Below are 19,949 nucleotides of genomic sequence, written 5' to 3'. Positions count from 1 at the left end.
CCCTGACAGAGAGGGGGATGCTCACAGCCAGTCATTGCACTGAGCATGTGTCCCCAATAAAAAAGTTAAAGAAAGGCCTTGAAGGGGCTGAAGGGGTTTGTAACCCCATAGGAAGAACAACAGTATCAACCAACTAGACTCCTCAGAGCTCCCAGGGACTAAACCAACAACCAAAGAGTACATATGGTAGGACTCATGGCTCCAGCAGCATATGTATAGCAGAGCATGGCCTAGTTGGTTATTAATGGGAGGAGAGATCCTTGGTCCTATGAAGGCTCGATGCCCCAGTGTAGGAGAATGCCAGGGTGAGGAGGCAGGAGTGGATGGATAGGTAGGTGGGGGAGCACCTTCATAGGAGCAAGAGGAGGGGGGGAATGGATTAGGGGGATTCCAGATGGGAAACTGGGAAAAGGGATAACATTTGAAATGTAAATAAATAAAATATCCAATAAAAAAAAAGAATTTGTCACAGAACCCAAGTCTTAATACAACATTTTAGTTTACATATCCATTGCTCTTGATCTTTGGTTTAACAAAAATTTGGTGGAATAGAAAGTCACAATAAGAAGTCGTTAGTTTGATCCAAGCACCATGTGAAGTGTTTTGTGCTTTATCTCAAAGATTATTCATTGCCATCCTATTAAAAAAGCACCATTGTTTTCAAATTTTAAAATGGGAACGTTATAGCTTTAGTTAATTTGTCCAAGGACACCCAACTACTTAATAGGGAATTAAACTCACATAGATGTAGAACAATTATGGGGTACTTTAAGAATCTAATATTAAGAAAAATATTATAAAGGAATATAAAATAATATACTTATATATTAGAAAATATTTTATTATTGAAAAAATACTGGAAGGATGCTGAATGACCATTAAATGCCAGCTACTGAGGTTAGGACAGAGAGCATGATGTTGAGCTGAAAATACTGCTGCTCATCATGAACGAGGACTGCACATTCCCATGGGAACAATGAATGGGCAATAGGAAAACTCTTTAAACAAACTCTGAAGAAACATGGGAAAACATGGGGATAGATTTCAAATTTAGCACAACACAGAAAATACCTAGGCAGAATTCCAAAAGACATGGTAGATGATGGAAGATTAAAATTAGGAGGAAAGATGTTCTATGTAAGAGAATGTGAAGGCATGAGTACAGGAGAAAGGGGCCTCTTTCTCAGAAGCAGGGATGGGTTGAGGGAGGAATCGGCTCATAGACTTCGAATGTCACAGGCAAATGAGATATTAAAAAAGACTACTCAAGCTGCTAAAGAATGTAGTCAAAAGCGGAAACAACTGAGATTTCAGATAAAGACATTATAAGGATATTTCACAATAATGTACAGAGAATATAGTGAAACTTTAACAAAGATGGTGTGGGATGTAAAACCATGCCAGGAAGTTTGGTAAGATAGAGCAGGTCGAGACCTGGAGATTTGATGGACACACAATTGATGGGCTTAGGTGACTCCCAGCTTCCTGCCAGACTCTGACTTGGAACACATGCCATGCTTCTCACATGAAAGAAATGTGTCCTATGGTCACATAGACCCAAATCAGAGTTCTCCATATTAATGTAGTACTTAGACTTTTGGAGGACTTAGGCAATAAGTTTCCCTTACCAAACATTCCTCCCTGCAAAAGATGTTTAATCTCAGGTCCACCCTGAGAAGTAGGGTATGGTTTTACAAATCCATTTTCTACCATGACAATAAACTGTTTAGAACCACAGACTGCATCTTTTCACCAAGATCACCTATGGGGAGCCATAAAGAAGGCCTTTGCCCACAGCCTAATCTCCTACAGACGGGTTCTTTGTACTCCCAGCCACAACTACCACCAAGCCTGCCTCTGCCAAGATAAGGACAATCATTGATGGGACAAGCCTGAGCTCCTCTTTCCTGGCCCCCTGGTCCTGGGCTAATCACTGTGCCATTCCATGGGCCCCTGCCTCTGTTTTCTGTTCTTCCACAACTCCCAGTGGTACCTGGATGTCCAAGAGTCTAAGAACCCAATGGCTTGACCTCATCGAAGGCCCGGGACACCCAAGTCAGCTCTGGCTTCCTCACACCTTAGACTGTGCTTTCCCACCCCTTAGTGATGTCTCAGCACTTCCCTACAGTCAGGCACCTGAGCAAATATGAACCTACAATGGTGGAGAGTGAGTGGTAGAATGAAGAGATTTATTCTTTTCTTATTTTTGTACTGTTGTTTCCATGGTTGATTTAGTCAGACATTATCAGTCTGTGTGTTGGATTTTTGTTTTGGTTTGGTTTGGTTTTTTTGTTTGTTTTACTAAATTAATAAGAAGACTTTTAAAATATATTATGAGTAGTAAGAATTTTGTGAAATTTTTGTGTATATGAGCCTTCTAAAAGTTTTAACAGTAGCTGATTTATTGGTAATTTAGGGAAGCTTTCTAGCAGCAACTTAAGGAACTTGAACCATAATTATTTGTGTGTTTTATGTATTGCTTTCATATTCTAAACTGTTTTAGAACCAAATTACACATGTGATGCATATAATTAAAATTTGTGAGTTGTATACTTATAAAAACAAGAAATACTAAACGTTGGATGTAGGGCTTAAAATGAATATAAACAGAAAAGATAATTATCTTTTTAGAGTACCTTGCTATTTATTGTTGACTTAAATAAATTCTACAAAATAGCCTGCCATGTATCATAATTTACTCACTATAAAGATTATAAGGTAGAACTTAATCATCATTAATGTATAAGTTAGTTTTCTTATATATATAGTTTGAGAAATAATCAAAAGAAATGAAAGTTAATTTGCAACAGAGTTTGTGCATCTAAAATAAATCTCATGGGCTAGAAAGATAAATGAATAAGCTATGTGTTTTTCTTGCAGAGAACCTGAGTTTTGCTTCCAGCTTCCACTTTACACCATTCATGGCCACTTATAACTTCTGCTTCAAAGGGACCAAAAGCCCCTGGTCTCTGATCTACTCATGTACACATACCCTCACATCACACATAAATTACTAAAATTAAAATAAATATTTTTAATTAATTCATTTACACCCCAAATACTTCCCCCTCCCATCCTCACCAACCCCCCACTGAGCCACTATCCAAAAAAAAAATATTTTTTAAAAAGAGAATCAAGGCTTTTGAACAGTTGACTATGACTATTACACAGACATATTTCTAATACTTTTGCTTTGGCTTCTCATCTACACATATTAGAGCTCCTTGACAAGTCAAATCATTAGTAATAATTTATATCTTACTTTTCATTATGCTTCCAGTTTACTGTTTTTATGGAATTTCTAACTTCAAACAAGTGGGTCTTCTATTCTTGTGCCTTCTCTTAGGTCTTTTTTTTCTCTTTTTTGTTTGTTGATTGATTTATGTTTTCCAATCTGATATATTAGTTTTTGTCTTACCAATTATATTTTATTTTATCATATGTTATTTTATTTGTTTATGTTCTAATAAGAGACAGAAAGAGAATGGCCCTAAATCCGAGGAGGGATGGAGAGGAGCTGGGAGGAGGAGAGGAGGAGAACAGCCATCATGATATATTTCTTTAGGAAAATACAATCTGTTTCAAAAAATATAAAAAAAATAAAAGAGACATGAAGAAAAATGCTAATACAGAGCATATTCTTCTTGGAAACAGAGGAACTATAAAGCCTGTGTCTAAAGCTCATAAATATAATCAATGCCAGGGGAAAAAAGTATTACTAGACTACTTTGTTGTATCCTTTAAAAAATATTCTAACAGGAAACCATGAAACAAGTCCCAATGTCAGTCCATCTACAAGTAGCTAACGAAATTAGCTTATGACCTGAGTTTTAATTTATACAATCTGTACAGAAACTTGAATAACTTAAACATTTTTAATTTTGTATGAATGTATTTCTAAATTAAAGTTTGAGGATTTTAACACTTTACATCATCATGGTGAGATAATATATATCTACACAATTTTAGTAAGCATTTATTAGATCTCAATTATATATTAAGCTCTTAATTTCTTCCTGAGAAAAAAAAGTGGTATAAAATTAAAAAGAAAAAAAAAAAGACCATTGTCCTTCAGGCTGCACATGGCTACACTGGAGACAGATGAGTCTCAAGAGCTGGAAACCCACGCTTCTCGCCTCCACAACTGATGTTGAATACGACATAGAAGACAAGGCACAGCAGCTTGAGATGCACAGCTTGTGTCCTGACACAGGAGATGTGGGAGAAGACAGTGAGATGCACAGCTTGTGTACTGACACAGGAGATGTGGGAGAAGACAGTGGGAAGGGCAGAAGCCCTGACGGCCATGCAAAGACATTTAGATTTTATTCTACATTCAGTAAAAGAGGGTTTGAAGCCTTTTAAGTAGAAATGAGTGTTACATGATTTAAATTGTTTAAATGTCATGATAGAGCCTAGAAAAAATTAAAAGTAGAAGCAAGGAGAAACAAAAATGTGTGGTGAGCACCACGAGCTGCAGATCCAAGTAGAATAACAGTAAGGAAATGGAAGAGGAAATAAATTTGAAAACTTTTTGATAAAAATTAAACAAAAACTCATTCAATTTAAAAATTATAGAATGGAGTTTCAGAGTTCAGGAAAATGTGGATGGGAGTGGTCCTTTCATATTGTATCTTCCTCATACCCTAACCACTGAAAGCAAGCAAAAAAGACTAGCCATCTAGACAACACTCTGTCTATAAATAAAGTAATCTAAATAATCTAATTCTGAAATGAGGAAAATTGAGTTGGGTATTGTTTGGATGGGCCTGGTGCTGTCTGTATTTTGATGCTAATTCTGCTCTCCTGGGAGGGGTTGCAGACAAGGAGTGAATCTCATACTCAGGTGACTTCTTGTGGCCCAATACTCTAATGAATAAAGGAGCCAATCACTGGGCAAGTAGGTGGGACTTCTGGGTTGAACAAAGGAAGAGAAAGAGGAGGAGACAGTTAGGGGCTTTTGAAATGGGGACAGCAGAAGGGCAAGATGTAGCTACTAGAGTTTCCCAGTATCATGGTGGATCCATCAGGATTCACCACCAAAGGAGTAAGATTTAATAAGGCTTACAAGATTGGGTTTTAGTTGTTGCACCCAGAGACTGAGTTACCATGGCTTCTGAGCTAAGTTTGTGTGGTGTTTTCTTATTGGGATGATTCGACTGGGTTCCAGAGAGAAAGGTATGGTAGCAAAGTATGGGTTTGCCTGATGTGCACCATAAAGGTCATGGGGGCTTTGTAGCATGGGGCTGGCATGGTAACTACTGGCCAGTAAGAACCTAGTGAGCTGGGTGGAGAGATTGTGAGGTTTTGAGTCAGAGTTTCCACAAGATAAAAACAGGTTGGCCATTGCCTGCCAGTATGTGGCTGGCCAGGCCACCAGAGCAGAGACATGAGTGCAGGAACGTGCCAGTTCTGTTTTTGTTATTCCCCGCAACAGGATGTTCCTTACACATCTGTAATTTTAGGATATATGAAAAGGGAAAATCACAAGCCCAAAGCCCCTAAAAACAAGCAAAATGTTAAAAATCTGGAAAAAGAGAGAGGAAGAGACAGGGAGAGGGACAGTAAGATAATAGAGAGATCATTGAGCCCCATGCAAAACGTGATTGTCAAACATGAAGACCTGAAGTGGATCCCCAGAATCTAGATTAAGACATGGGATATTATGGCACTTGACTATAATCTTACAACTCAGGAAATAGAGGCAAGAGGATCTCTATAGGCTCAAAGCCTATGTGGTCCACATTGTGAGCTTCATGTCAACCAAGACTACATTGAGAGACCCTATCTCAAAACAAATTAAAATCATAAAAATAAAAATAATAAAAAAGAAAAACAAACCATGCGGAAGAACTCAACATTCCACTCCACGTAGATTTTCTCAGCCATTTTTTGTCTATTAACAACAGCTTGAAATGGAAACAACATAAATGTCCTTAAACTAGTGAATGGATAATGAAATGTGATATATATATATATATATATATATATATATATATATATATGAATACTGTTGAGCTGTAATGAAAAATGAAATCATGAAATTTACATTGAAACAGAACTAGAAAAGATCATGTCAAGTGAGGTAACTTGGACCCAGAAAGACAAGTGCCACATTTTGTTTTGTTTTGTTTTGTTTTGTTTTTTTTAATCCGCTGATCCTAGGTCCAAGTCTCCTGATGTGAGTGTATAACCTGGAGTAACTACAAAACTCAGGAAGGTAAAAGTGGCTATTTCTGTCTGCATATCAATTTTAGAAAAGGATGGCCTGAGATTGAGAATAACATAATGAAGAGAATAATTGATCTTTGTATCTCTAATCTACTACAGAGAGAAACAACGATTAGAAGTGTGTGTGTGTGTGTGTGTGTGTGTGTGTGTGTGTATGTCACAACAGTTAATGAAGCTTCCAGTACCGAAATGGTTTACATCGAATTGTGTTGTTGGCCAAGGTAAAGGACAGCAAGGAAAGAAAGCCGTCTAAATGATCAGGAGTGACACATAGATGAACTCACGGACACTGAGACAGCTTGAAGAAAGCATGCGTGGTTTGCATCAGATGGGATACTAAACCTGAAAGCAGAAGTGGTCACACGCACTCGCCCTTAGCCAAACGCTACCTCTAATTGAAAACCACTGCCAAATGAAAAAGCTAGTATACTCCAAGGAAGTCTCTACTAGGCACACAAACTACTCTTACTTTAATCATATGTTTTTAAATTAATTTACATTTTTCTCTTTTTTTTTTACCCATTTCCATATATATTATGATCTCCAATTTTGTGATTTAAACAATTCTTAAGTGTGTGAACAAATATATTTCTACATCTATGTTTTTTCTTTGTGTTTTCTTTTCAGCTCTTTTTTATTTCCTGTTTATTTTGCTGGATTTCCATGTGGGGTTTGTCTTCATTTGTTTGTTTGTTTGCTTGTTTGACTGTTTTGTCTTAACTGTATTTTATTATTATCCCTAAGAGGCCTGTTTGCTTTCTAATGAGCGACAGAAGAGAGCTGGGTCTGGATCGAAAGGTATGTGAAGAATAACTAGGAGGAGTAAAGAAAGGAGAAACTGTAATCAAGATATATTATATGAGAAAAATATTCCTAATAAGGGGAAACCAAAACCAAAGTATTATGGTGAAGCAAGTTATCCGGACATCTGAGATCAATAGCAAACTACAGCTGAGCAGCCATGCCAGCGTGAGAGAACGCAGGTGTTCCAGGGAATGCTGAAGCACAGTATCAAGTATCAAAACACTCTGGATGCTTAGAAGAAAGAGGCTGAGCATGCCAGGTGTGCAGTAATCAGAGGCCAACTGGCTCTATGTCTACTCATCAATTCGAGTGAAAGACAGACTGTTACTGGAGATGAAATCATGAAGAAAATGATTACCTTTTGGGTCTCTAATGTGCTCCACAGAGAAATGATGACAGGGAATTTAATAAATACCTCTTTATTATCAAATGCATAAATGAAAGTTGTTAAATACTAGTTACATTTCATCTTTGGGGCTCAGGAAATAAAAATAAGAAGAAAACTTTGAAACTTTAAAATGTATCCTGCATATTATCACACTCCCATTTTTATTCCAAAGCTCATACATATATCAAACATTTTGCATCTGAATAAAAGCAACAGATGTTCCAGTGTCCAGACTTCAGCACTGTGTCCTTTTTTCCTTTTTGGTTCTGGGTAAACACTGTCATATCAGTGAATCCATGCATGGAGACATAGTTGAACTCTGAGAATGCTGTTTCTTAGCAACCTAACCATCCCACCCCATTTAAGACTATCTTTTCACCATTTCTGCTGCACATTTAGCTTGATTGCTCTTTTCCTGTGTACATACAAGAACTATTGCCAGAGTTTGCTTTTTCAGGTCAGTTTTTAAAGGTTTTTCTAATTTTCTCAGCTGTCTTATTCATCTTTTTCTACAAATGATAGAGAACAAAATGAATGGTCTCCAGTTCCGTATTGCAAGTAAATACTTGTTCCTATAGATGAAAGCATCAAAACATACAAAGGCCATCAACTCCTTATTATTATCAATATTTGGAGCCACAGAAAGCATCATTTATAAAATACTATTAAAGGTATTAACATTGGGGGAAAAATGAACAACCACCTCCTAAACTGTTAATGTTAAAATAAAATATTAAAAAACATGTTACCTAAAAGCAAACTTTAAAACATAATTCAACCTGTAGGAAAGGTTATTTTAATTTTCAGTTTAATCATGTACAAAAGAACAAGATAGGAAAGATAGGCCAAATTTAAAAATACTAAGTTATGACATGATTTTATCTTCTGACACTGTTAATAAAAGAGCTAATTCACCTCAAGCCTACAATGGGCAAGAAGCACAACTAAAGAGCAGGTAGCTGATGGAATACCACTTGCTTCACAACTCCCACATGATTATTAGCTTCGGAAGTGGCCAATTATCTAAGGCTTCCACTAACTCGGAATTTCCGTTAATCTATAATATGGTAAATACTTATAATGAAACTTCCTTAATTTACTTTAGAGGAAACATAATTTAAATATGTTTGTCTTGTTTGACATAAATATTTCTATTAATGAGTGTATTTGTGAGCATTTTATGTTAAAATTAAATAAGTTTAAACTTTAGGTTAGGTACATGGAAGGGAATAATATATGATCTGGGTTCTTTCAATATTGTACATTATTTTGAGACTCATGCTTGCCGAAGTTACAGTCAATTCTGATTCTAAGATTCAATGTTGAGTAGAAAAGTTTTTAGGAATTTGTCTGATCATAAGACATATAATATTTATTTTATTAAGTCAAGAATGAAGATTGAAATATGCTAAATAAGACACTTCCGAAACAACTACAGGATATTTATTTAATAATTTATAGTCTGGTTATTTTTAAATGAAGATTATTTTCTCACATGCAAGTACATAAGTTGAAGAAATTTGATTATTAAATAGTCAGCTGAGCAAGTCTCATGACCGAGCCTGAAGAGGAGACCAAAGACATGAGAGTAAGGAATCTTCCATGGACATTTGTAAATATGTGCACAAGAAAAGAGAGTGTTTGTGGCATACTCCATTGTATAAAAAATGAAATAGAATAATTAAAATAAAAAATTAACAATTAAAAAACTGTTTCATTGTCTCATGAGCCTTCTGGAATTCTTGAGAAGTGAAGCTTGATACATATATGACAAGCTTTCTCTGCGATATGTCTGATATATCCTCTGTGATGACCTTCCCATACTTTAAGAAAAACAGATAAGTGTCTTCTCAACAAGTGTCACCATAAACCACTGCCACTGTATAAAGTTATACTTTTAAATATATATATATATATATATATATATATATATATATACCTTGTACTTATGTGTCACTTTTTTATTATTTAAATATTTCTTTTATTTTTAAGACAATATTTGCATAATTTTTCTTCCCTTTCAATCTTTCTTTTTATAATTTATTTATTTTTATACTCAATACTTTATTACCCCCTCCATCATCCACTCTCCAACTGCTCCACATCCCATACCTCCTCCCCACACCCCTGTCTCCACGTGGATGTCCCCACCCCACCTGACCTCTAAACTCCCCTCCAGTCTCTTGAGGGTTAGGTGCATCTTCTCTGAATGAACACAGGCCCCACAGTCCTTTACTGTATGTGTGTTGGGGGGTCTCACATCAGCTGGTGTATGCTGCCTGGTTGGTGGTCCAGTGTTTGAGAGATCTCTGGGGTCCAGAATAATTGAGACTGCTGGTCCTCCTACAGGGTGGTGGTCCTCTCCTCAACTTCTTTCAGCCTTCCCTAATTAAACAACAGGGGTCAGCTGCTTCTGTCCATTGGGTGGATGCAAATATATGTTTTTGACTCTTTCAGTTACTTGTTAGGTCTTAAGGAGGGCAGTCATGCTAGGTCCCTTTTTCTGATCGCTCCATAGCCTCGGTAATCGTGTCAGACCTTGGGACCTTCCCTTGAATTGGATCCCAATTTGGACCTGTTGCTGGACCTTCTTCTCCTCAGGCCCCTCTCCATTTCATTCCCTGTAATTCTTTCAGACAGGAACAAATATGGGTTAGAGTTGTGACTATAGTATGGACCCCCCTCTCCCTCATTTATACCCTGTCTTCCTGCTGGAGGTGGGCTTTATAAGTTCTCTCTCCCTACTGTCGGACATTTCATCTAAGGTTCCTCCCTTTGAGCCCTAAGAGTCTCTCACCTCCCATGTATCTGGTGCATTCTGGAGGGTCCCCACAACCTCCTATCTACTAAGGTTGCCTGTTTCCATACCTTCTGCTGGTCCTCAGGGCTTCAGTCTTTTTCTCTCACCCAGTACCAGATCAGTTTCCCCTCTCCCCCTCACTCTCTACCCCCAATCCCCTGCTGTGCACTTTCCCTCCCAAGTCCCTCCCTCCTTCCCCACTTGTGATTACTTTTTCTTCTCCCTCCCAAGTGGGACTGAGGCATCTTCACTTGGGCCCTTCAGTTTGTTGACCTTTTTGAGTTCTGTGAACTGTATCTTGGGTATTCTGTACTTTTTTATTTTTCCTTTTTTTTTGGGGGGGACATCCACTTATTACTGAGTACATACCATGCATGTCCTTTTGAGTCTGAATTACCTCACTCAGGATATTTTCTAGTTCCATCCATTTGGCTGCAAAACTCAGTACATCCTTGTTCTTAGTAGCTGAGTAGTATTCCATTGTGTAAATGAAGGACATTTTCTGTATCCATTGTTCTGTAGTGGAACATCTGGGTTGTTTCCAGCTTCTGGCTATCACAAACAAGGCTTCTATGAACATAGTGGAACACATGTCCCTGTGGCAGGGTGGGATATCTGTTGGGTATATTCTCAAGAGTAGAATTGCTGGGTCTTCAGGTAGATATATTTCCAATTTTCTGAGGAATCTCCAGATTGATTTCCAGAGTGGTGTACCAGTTTGCAACCCCACCAGCAATGGAGGAGTGTTCCTCTTTCTCCATATGTGTTGTCATCTGAGTTTTTGATCTTTTTTATTTACATTTCATTTCTATTAAACAAATAATTTTTAAAGATAGTGAATTTATATGTGTAACACATTAACATATTTCAAACAATCACCATAGAATTTTTTGTTTTGAACTTTTTTTGTTGGGGAGAGTGACTTAAGGTTTTAGTCAGCCCAAGTCATCTACCTACAGTGCTGTGGAAAGGGTGATCTCAGCTACAGAGGCGACAGCTAAGGTTTGAGGCTCTCTTCACAAGAGTTTATGACATTTAAATACTAAGACAGTGTTTTACATGTGAAATGCATATCTCTATTCTTCATCAAATCACCTTGAGGAGTACTAGCCTAGAAGAATCTGGGAATTCCAGATTTAAAAGTAGGAAAGTAAAGATATTGATAGCTAAAGGAAAACAAAGCAAGGGGAGGAGATATAGTAAAGATGAGAAATCAAGCTAATCAGTGATAGTGTCTTTCTATCTTTTTATAAATATCTGAACACATTAATTAGTGACCCTGGAAAGCTAGGAGGAACAGGTGTGCCTGCTACAGGAAGGCCAGTAATATAGAAGATAATATTTGCATTAATAAGAGTGAAAAGCTACATGCTGGAGCAGGTGTTCCATGTCCACCATTGCCAAGATGGAGCTATGATTATTTTGCTTCAATACAGTGGCAGGTAACAGGTAAATCTGAGTTAGATAAATTACAAGGTCCCATACACTGATGAGGATATACATTGACAAGAAGCTGGGGAAGCCTACTAAAGCCTTAGCTAAAGGGAAAGGACATGGCCCAACCACATTCTTTATCATGGATAAGGTAGTGGTAGTCATTATTCAGGATGCCCCTCTACCAGCTAGTGATTGATATATATATATATATATATATATATATATATATATATATATATACATACATATGTATATATATACATATATGTGTGTGTATATATATGTGTGTATGTATATATACATATATATGTATATATACATATATATGACTGTTACACCAGAAAAGAGAATATTGTTGCCCCCCTTACACTCTGAGAATTTGTAGAATGGTTAAAAGTTAGCAAAAAGTCCCTGCCAAGCTGAGCATTTGCTTCCAAAATTATGCCTTATAAAAAGAGAAGACTTAACTCACTGTGTTAGATTTAGTTTTCTTGGTTGTACTAAAATAAGTGTTTACCAAGACCTACTAGTAAAAACCTATAATCCCAGATTACTCTATAGTCAAAAGGATCATAAACTGCTTATATAGAAGAAAGAGTTTATTTGAATTTATGATTCTAGAAGAGTAAGAGTCCATCACATGTGCAGCTTAGTCTTCATGTGGGTTCCCCAACAATTGGAGCAGAGGCTGTCTCTGACTAGGTTGTCTGACATTGGATCTTCTTCCCCTAACTGTACCACCTGGTTGGGACTTACTGGGAGAGGATGCAATTAGGCTTAAGGCCATAGGATGCCTCAAGGTGGACTGTTACCCACAGAGGGGATTCCCCTTCTCTCCAAGGATGGGGAAGGAAAAATTGGGAGAGCGATTTATAAGGGTGAGACTGAGAGGATAGACTGGATTGGAGGTGGGGAACAAGGATGTAGAGTGAATAAATGAATAAATAAATAAATTTAATTAATTAAGAAAAAAGAGTCAACATCTGCACTACTGCCGCCAAACTCCACAGCCTGTCTGTCTCCCAGGAGGTCTTCCCTAACCAGTGACATAGGTGAGACACGCACTCCAATATCCATGCCACCTGGGATCCCCCAAAGAGCCCAGCAGACACAGAATCTATCCTGCTATCCCTAACTGCATCGCCCTTGCACTTTGCACATCCACCTTTACCAGTGGCAGATTGTCATTCCTGCTCTCACATAGCCTTCCTGTCTTCCAGGAGGTCTGCCCTAAGCAGGGACACAAGAGAACTGCTCTAATCAGGGATACAGAAGGTCTGCTCTAATCAGAGACAGCATTGCCTGCCTTCAAGGAGGCCTGCTCCAATCCAAGATACCCAGGCCAGTTAACATCAGAGATAACCAGATGGCTAAGGATTGCACAAGAACATTAACAACAAAAGCAAATGTAATTTGGGCACCATCAGAATTCAACAAGCCCTGAATACTCTAACACACCTGAAGAGAAAGATTCTGACCTAATATCCCATCTCTTGAGGATGGTAGAGGCCTTTAAGGAGAGTATAAATAATTCCCTTAATGAAACCCAGGAAAACACAGACAAGCAGGTAGAAGCCCTTAAGGAGGAAACAAATAAACCCCTTAATAAAATACAGGAAAATATAATCACACAGTGAAGGAATTGAACAAAATGGTCCAAGACCTAAAAATGGAAATAGAAACAAGATATAAGTTAACCATGGAGATGAAAAACCTAGAGAACAGGAATGACAAATGCAGGCATCACCAACAGAATACAAAAGATGGAAGACAGAATCTCAGGTGTAGAAGATACCATATAATATATTGATATATCAGTCAAAATAATGCAAAGTATAAAATGTTCCAAACTCAAAACATTCTGGAAATTTTGGACACAATAAAAAAAACCAAACCTAAGAATAATAGGATTGGAAGAGGGTGAAGATTCCCAGTACAAAGAACCAGAAAACATCTTTAACAAAATCATAGAAGAAAATATCCTTAAACCAAAGATAGAAATGGCCAGAAACATAAAAGAAGCCTACAAAACAACAAATGGATTGGATCAAAAAATAAAACCATCCTATCAGTTAATAGTATAGAAAGGAAAGAGTAATAAAAACTATAAGGGAAGAAGGCCAATAACATATAAAGGCAGACTTATCAGAATTACACCTTATCTCTCAGTAGAGACTAAAATCCAGAAGATCCTGGAAAGATGTCATGCAGACCCTAACAAACCACAGATGCCATCCTAGACTACTATATCCAGAAAACTCTTAATCATCATAAATAGAGAAATCAACACATTCCATTCAAAAAACAAAGTTTAAACAACATCTTTCTATAAATCTGGCTCTACAGAGGATACTAGAAGTAAAACTCCAACACAAGGACAGTAACTACACCCAAGAAAACACAAGAAATTCATCATTCACAACAAATATAAAAGAAGGCAATCACATGCACTTGCACTTGCACAATATGACCTACAACAACAAAACAATAGGAAATAACAATCGTTGATCATTAATATCTCTCAACATCAGTGGACTCAATTCACAAATAAAAAGACACAGCCTATCAGACTGGATACATAAATAAGATTCATCTTTCTGCTGCACACAAGAAACATAATTCAGTAACAAAGACAAATAGTACCTCAAAATAAAGGACTGGAAAGCAATTTTCCAAGAAAATGGTCCCAAGAAACAAGCTGGAGTAGTCATTCTAATATCTAATGATAGACATCAACCAAAAGTAATCAGAAGAGATGACCAAAGACATAACCATCAAAGGAAAGATCCACCAAGATGAAGTCTCAATTATGAATATCTATGATAACAAATGCAAGGCATCCACTTTTGTTAAAGAAACTTTACTAAAGCTCAAAATATGCATTGAACCTCACACAATAATAGTGGGGTACTTTACCACTCTTACCAATGGACAGGTCATTAATATAGAAACTAAACAGAGACAGAATAAAACTAATAGAAGTTATGAACTGTAGGCAGCCGTTTGGATACGATCGTCAGCGGCTGCTTAGACGATCGTATCCAAGATGGCTCTGGTTCCTGATACACTGTAGCAACAGACTATTCTACTGCGCATGCGCCACTCCCGAGTGGGTGTATACTGCGCATGCGTCCCTCCTGAGCAGGTGTATGCTAATGAGGGTTTGACAGGGAACCAATCCTGGAGGACTTAGTGGCTCAGGCTCGGGTATATAAGGAGCTGTCTCCAGACAGTTGGGGCCACTCCACGGAAGCAAGCAGACCTGCAGCACCTAGGAAGAAGAAGCAGAAGAAGAAGCAGAAGCAGCAGAAGAAGAAGAAGCAGAAGCAGAAGCAGAAGCAGAAGAAGCAGCAGCAACATCAAGAAGAGCCATGCCATCAAGGAGAGCTGTGACACTTAAGAACCTAGGAGAGCTGTAATACCTAGGTACCTTAAAGAGCTGTAACACCTGGGTACCTAGGAGAGCTGTAACAAAAGAATATTCCTGAGTAAACCGTTGAGAGAAGAAGTCCAGGTGTTCGGTCGTTATTGCTGCTGGTAGGCAGCAGAAGCGCGGAGTACAATGAACCAAATGGATTTAACAGATATCTACAGAACATTTCACACACACCCCAAAAAAGAATATTTTTTTTCTTCAGCACCTCTGGGAAGCTTCTCCAAAACTGACCATATAATCAAATACAAAGCAAGCCGCAAAAGATAAAAGATTGAAATAATCCCTGGCATTCTATCAGGTCATCACAGATTAAGGGTGGATTTCAATAACAACAAAAAACAATAGAAAGCTCACATACTCATGGAAACTAAACAATTATCTGCTCAATGATAACTTGGTCAGCAAAGAAATAAAGAAATCAAAGATTTTAAAGAATTTAATGAAACTGGAGGCAGAAAATATTCAAACTTAGGAGACACAATTAAAACAGTGCTAAGAGGAAAACTCATAGCACTAAGTGCATTCATAAAGAAATTAGAGAGATTATACACTAGCAAATTAACAAAACACATGAAAGCTCTATAGCAAAAAGAAGCAAACACTCCCCCAAAGAGTAGACTTCAGGAAATAGTAAAACTCAGGGCTGAAATCAACCAGTGAGAAACAAAGAGAATAAGACACACACAATCACAAACACACCCCAAATCCTCAACAAACCACGAGGTGGTTCTTTGAAAAAATCAACAAGATAGATAAACCCTTAACCAAATTAAGTAAAAGGCACAGAGACATCTACATTTACAAAATCAGAAATGAAAAGGGAGGTATAAGAACAGAAACTGAGGAGATTCAAAAAGATCATCAGATCCTACTACAAAAGCCTATACTGAACCTCTAGAAAGTCCCAGAGAGCTAGGATGTAAAAGGCTCCCAGGACTAAATGGGTGTGACCTTAGCCAAAATTCTCAGCAGTGGGGAGATAAAACCTGAAGAAACCTTCAGTAGTTAGATGCCCCTAGTAGAGGAATGGGGACATCAACCCACCTTCAAAATTTTTGACCCAAACTTTTTCCTCTTTAAAGAAATTCAGTGGCAAAAACATCTTACGGAATTGGCCATTTCCTAAATTCATTTTAACATTGTTATTTATTTTATTTGCATTCTTTCACAAATAATTTAAGAATCATATTCTTGTTTTGTCTTTTGATAGTTTGACAATAATTGACAAAATATTTATATAATTATTCTATCCATCATACTCTCTCTAATCTTTTTCAACCATAATTAACACACAAACACACACATACACATGAACTCTCTCTCACACACACACACCCCAACCAATTACCTTGTCAGATTAATAACTTTGGGGTTGTTTCATGAACCATTTATTTTTATTATAGACAAAACTTTGAATTGGAAATCTGCAACAGAGCCATTTTCTAGGCAAGACAGCCATGGCAATTATGAAGTTACAGCTTCAGATCAGATTGCACCAGATCTGCACAAGATGGACACTCAGCAGACAGAAAGACACAGAGAAAGATTCAGGAGGCCTATGTCTCAATACTAAATTATTTCCCACTGCAAGATTTAAGGAAAGGAGGCCTTCATTTCCATGGTTTTTTATAAGCAGTAATAAAGCTATCTGCCATTATAAAAATAAAACATCAGCTGTTTACTAAAGCAGATAAATTTGATCAAAAGAATGAGAACAGATATAATATTGTAATGTTTGAATTCCCCTGGATTGCTGCTTTTTTAGACTTCCCGGAAATCTGTTTGTGGGAGAACTGTGAGGCCATGTCTAAAACTGAGATGTCAGTCATATTCAATGGTGAGAGAAGCCATATGGCTGGCTGTGTCTCCCATGTTGGAAGAATGACAAATTAAACACTAAGTTACTACTATTAAATTTTTCTTTGATGTGTATAGAAAATATACACTGGAGAAAACGAATTTATCTTATGTTTTACGACCTTGTCACGGTTGTGTATGCCTTACACCTTACCATTTGGAAGGCTGAGGCAGGGGGATTACTGAGAAACAGTATGACGTCTTGTGACAGAACTGTACCTAAGGCTCTGCAAAGAGGATATATAGATTGTAAGAGCTATTAGATCAGGAAGTTTGTTGTGAGTGTGTCTGTAAATAGCTTCAGAGGCTCCACATGGGAAGTCTCATCAACATGATGACCTGAACATGGACAACAGTAGACATGCCAAAGTGGATATGGGAGAAAGAGCAAGAGGCCTCATACCTGCATGAAGAACTACAGGCAACAAAGGAATGCAACAAGCATAAAATATAGTCTTCCAAGGGAGGAATACACAACTTGTGTATCTGATACTAAAAGGTCAACCCTGAAAACATACATACAAATAATATAATACTGTCAACAAAGCAGGTTATATTTAGAAATGTATGTGTATGCATATACACACACATGCATGTAACAACACTTAATGAAAAAGAGGCCATGAATTTGAAAGAAAGCAAGGACATATGGGAGGGTTTGCAGAGAAGTCAGTGAATGGGTAAATGATATAATCACCAAAAATAAAAGAAATAATTAAACCTAATCAAATTCACATTTCCATTCTTTATTATTGTAGAAAATTATAAAACTGTGGACCACAGAGCTGAGTAGAAAAATCCTTCACAGAGTTTAAACGGAAATGTGGTCAGCCCATTTCTGTGTAATGAACTCAAGAGAATATATTTTATTAAATCAGTGTTCTGTGTGCTAAAACTAAGATAATGATTTTACATCTTAGAATAATATGCTCCAAATAATTTCACATTGCATTTAACATTAATATTTAGGCATAGACTTCCACATAGACACCTCAAATGTTATTTGATATTTCATATTTTTTATTTAATAATATCATGCTCAAATTCTATGAAGATTCTGTCTAAGGGGACTCTAAGCCACATAAATACCCATTTGGTTAAGAAGAAACTTCATTTCCATGTGTCTCTGCTTTTTGTCCTTAGGCTGCTTCTGGTTTCCCACTATTTTCTTACATAAAGTAATAACAGTGTGACCTTAGTATTCACCTTCAACTTCACTGTATTGTTGATTTCTCATGCTTGTGAAGCATGTGTTTATAACACTGTCTATAACATATTGTGTGTGAAGCATAAAATATATGGTACATACAAGTATAATATATATTACTTATAACCATGACCTCAGATTATAAAAATAAATTTCTAAGAATAATTGCCAATTGATAAATTGTTCAAGTTTGATAAGATTGCAGGGAAATGAAAGAAACACAGAATAAGAAAACCTTCATAATATAACGAAGTACGAAGGTTTTCTTATAATTCATGGGTGAAACAACTTTGCTGTGTCTCTTGATAGTGAGATAAAATGCTAGACAGAACAAATTAAAATTTTACTGTTAACAGGGTTACATAACCCTAATATGAGGGTTTATGCTTAATCTTACTGCATCCTGTGATGCTATATTCAGTTGATATCCCTCGGAGGCTTTCTCTTTTCTGAAGAGAAATAGAGCAGCAGTGGATGCAGGGAGAGAGGATGCTGGGAAAACTTGTGGGAGTAAAGGGAGGGCAGGTGGCAGCTGGGATATATTGCATGAGAGAAGCACAAATAAAAAGAAAAATATTAATAAGCCATATAAATTCAATGAGCAGTGCATATTTAATGGGCTTTCGATCTTTCAACATAAGGGATTCCAGTAAAGCTGAATGAAGAGATTTTAATTGGAATGTTCAAGCTCAATGTTGGGTTCAATTAACAGCTTATGAGTATGAGGGGCACAGCGCTTGCCCTGCTTCTGCATCGCTGCTTCTAAATCTTGTTTATAAAAGTTTAAATTAAGTGTAATTACAGACTTAATCAATGAAAAATAAGTGCCTACTCAACATGCTCTGCATAATCCAGGTAATTTCAATGTATGTCTTTTGAAGATCAGAGAAGCATAATGCAAATCATAGAATGACCAATCAGGCACTTCATCTAGCATATTTAAAGAAAAACATCGAGTATTAAACTGTGAAATTAATGAATGCTATTTTGACCATTGTCTATATGCCATAGACAATGCCTTAATTATTTAGAATAAGAAAATAAATATTTATATTTAAAATTATTTGTAAAGAAAAGATTTCCACTGATTCCTGCATATTATTTTTCTATTTTTATAGCAAATCTTTTCAAATAATACAGGTTTTAAATTGAGCAAACAGAGTCAAATGCACATCTTCAATCTATGTGACACATGGGAAATTATTTTAATGTTCTCTTCCTTGTCTCATGTATGTAACATAATAATTACAGTGTCTGTTTTGAAAGGGTCTTTGGTTTATAAATGATGTGTTGCATATCACATAGTAAATGCTTAGTAAAGTGTGGGGGATGGATATCAGAAAAAATCCCTAAAACATTAAAAATGTGGGTACACAGAAGGGTTTAGAGGGAAGAAAAGGGAGAAGTTGATGTCATTCTATTATAATTGCAAAATTTTGTTTATTTATTTATTTATTTTTGGTTTTTCAAGACAGGGTTTCTCTGTGTAGCCCTGGCTGTCCTGGAACTCACTGTGTAGATCAGGCTGGCCTCAAACTCAGAAATCTGCCTGCCTCTGCCTCTCAAGGGCTGGGATTAAAGGCGTGCAAATAATTTATTTTTAAACGTGTCATTTAAAAACTAGAAGAATGACAGGTAACATTCCATAGCTCATCTAATTTTGAAACAATAGCATAAAGTACAATCATTTCTACAGTTTAACACATAAGAAAAATGAGACAACTTGTTAAGGCTCTATGTCCAACGGAATGCAAAGCATGAATTGAACACGTACAGGTAGTATCTATTT

This window comes from Mastomys coucha, unplaced genomic scaffold (genome assembly GCF_008632895.1).
Source record: "Mastomys coucha isolate ucsf_1 unplaced genomic scaffold, UCSF_Mcou_1 pScaffold7, whole genome shotgun sequence".
Taxonomy (NCBI): Eukaryota; Metazoa; Chordata; class Mammalia; order Rodentia; family Muridae; genus Mastomys; species Mastomys coucha.
Note: the sequence above shows the minus strand (reverse complement) of the source record.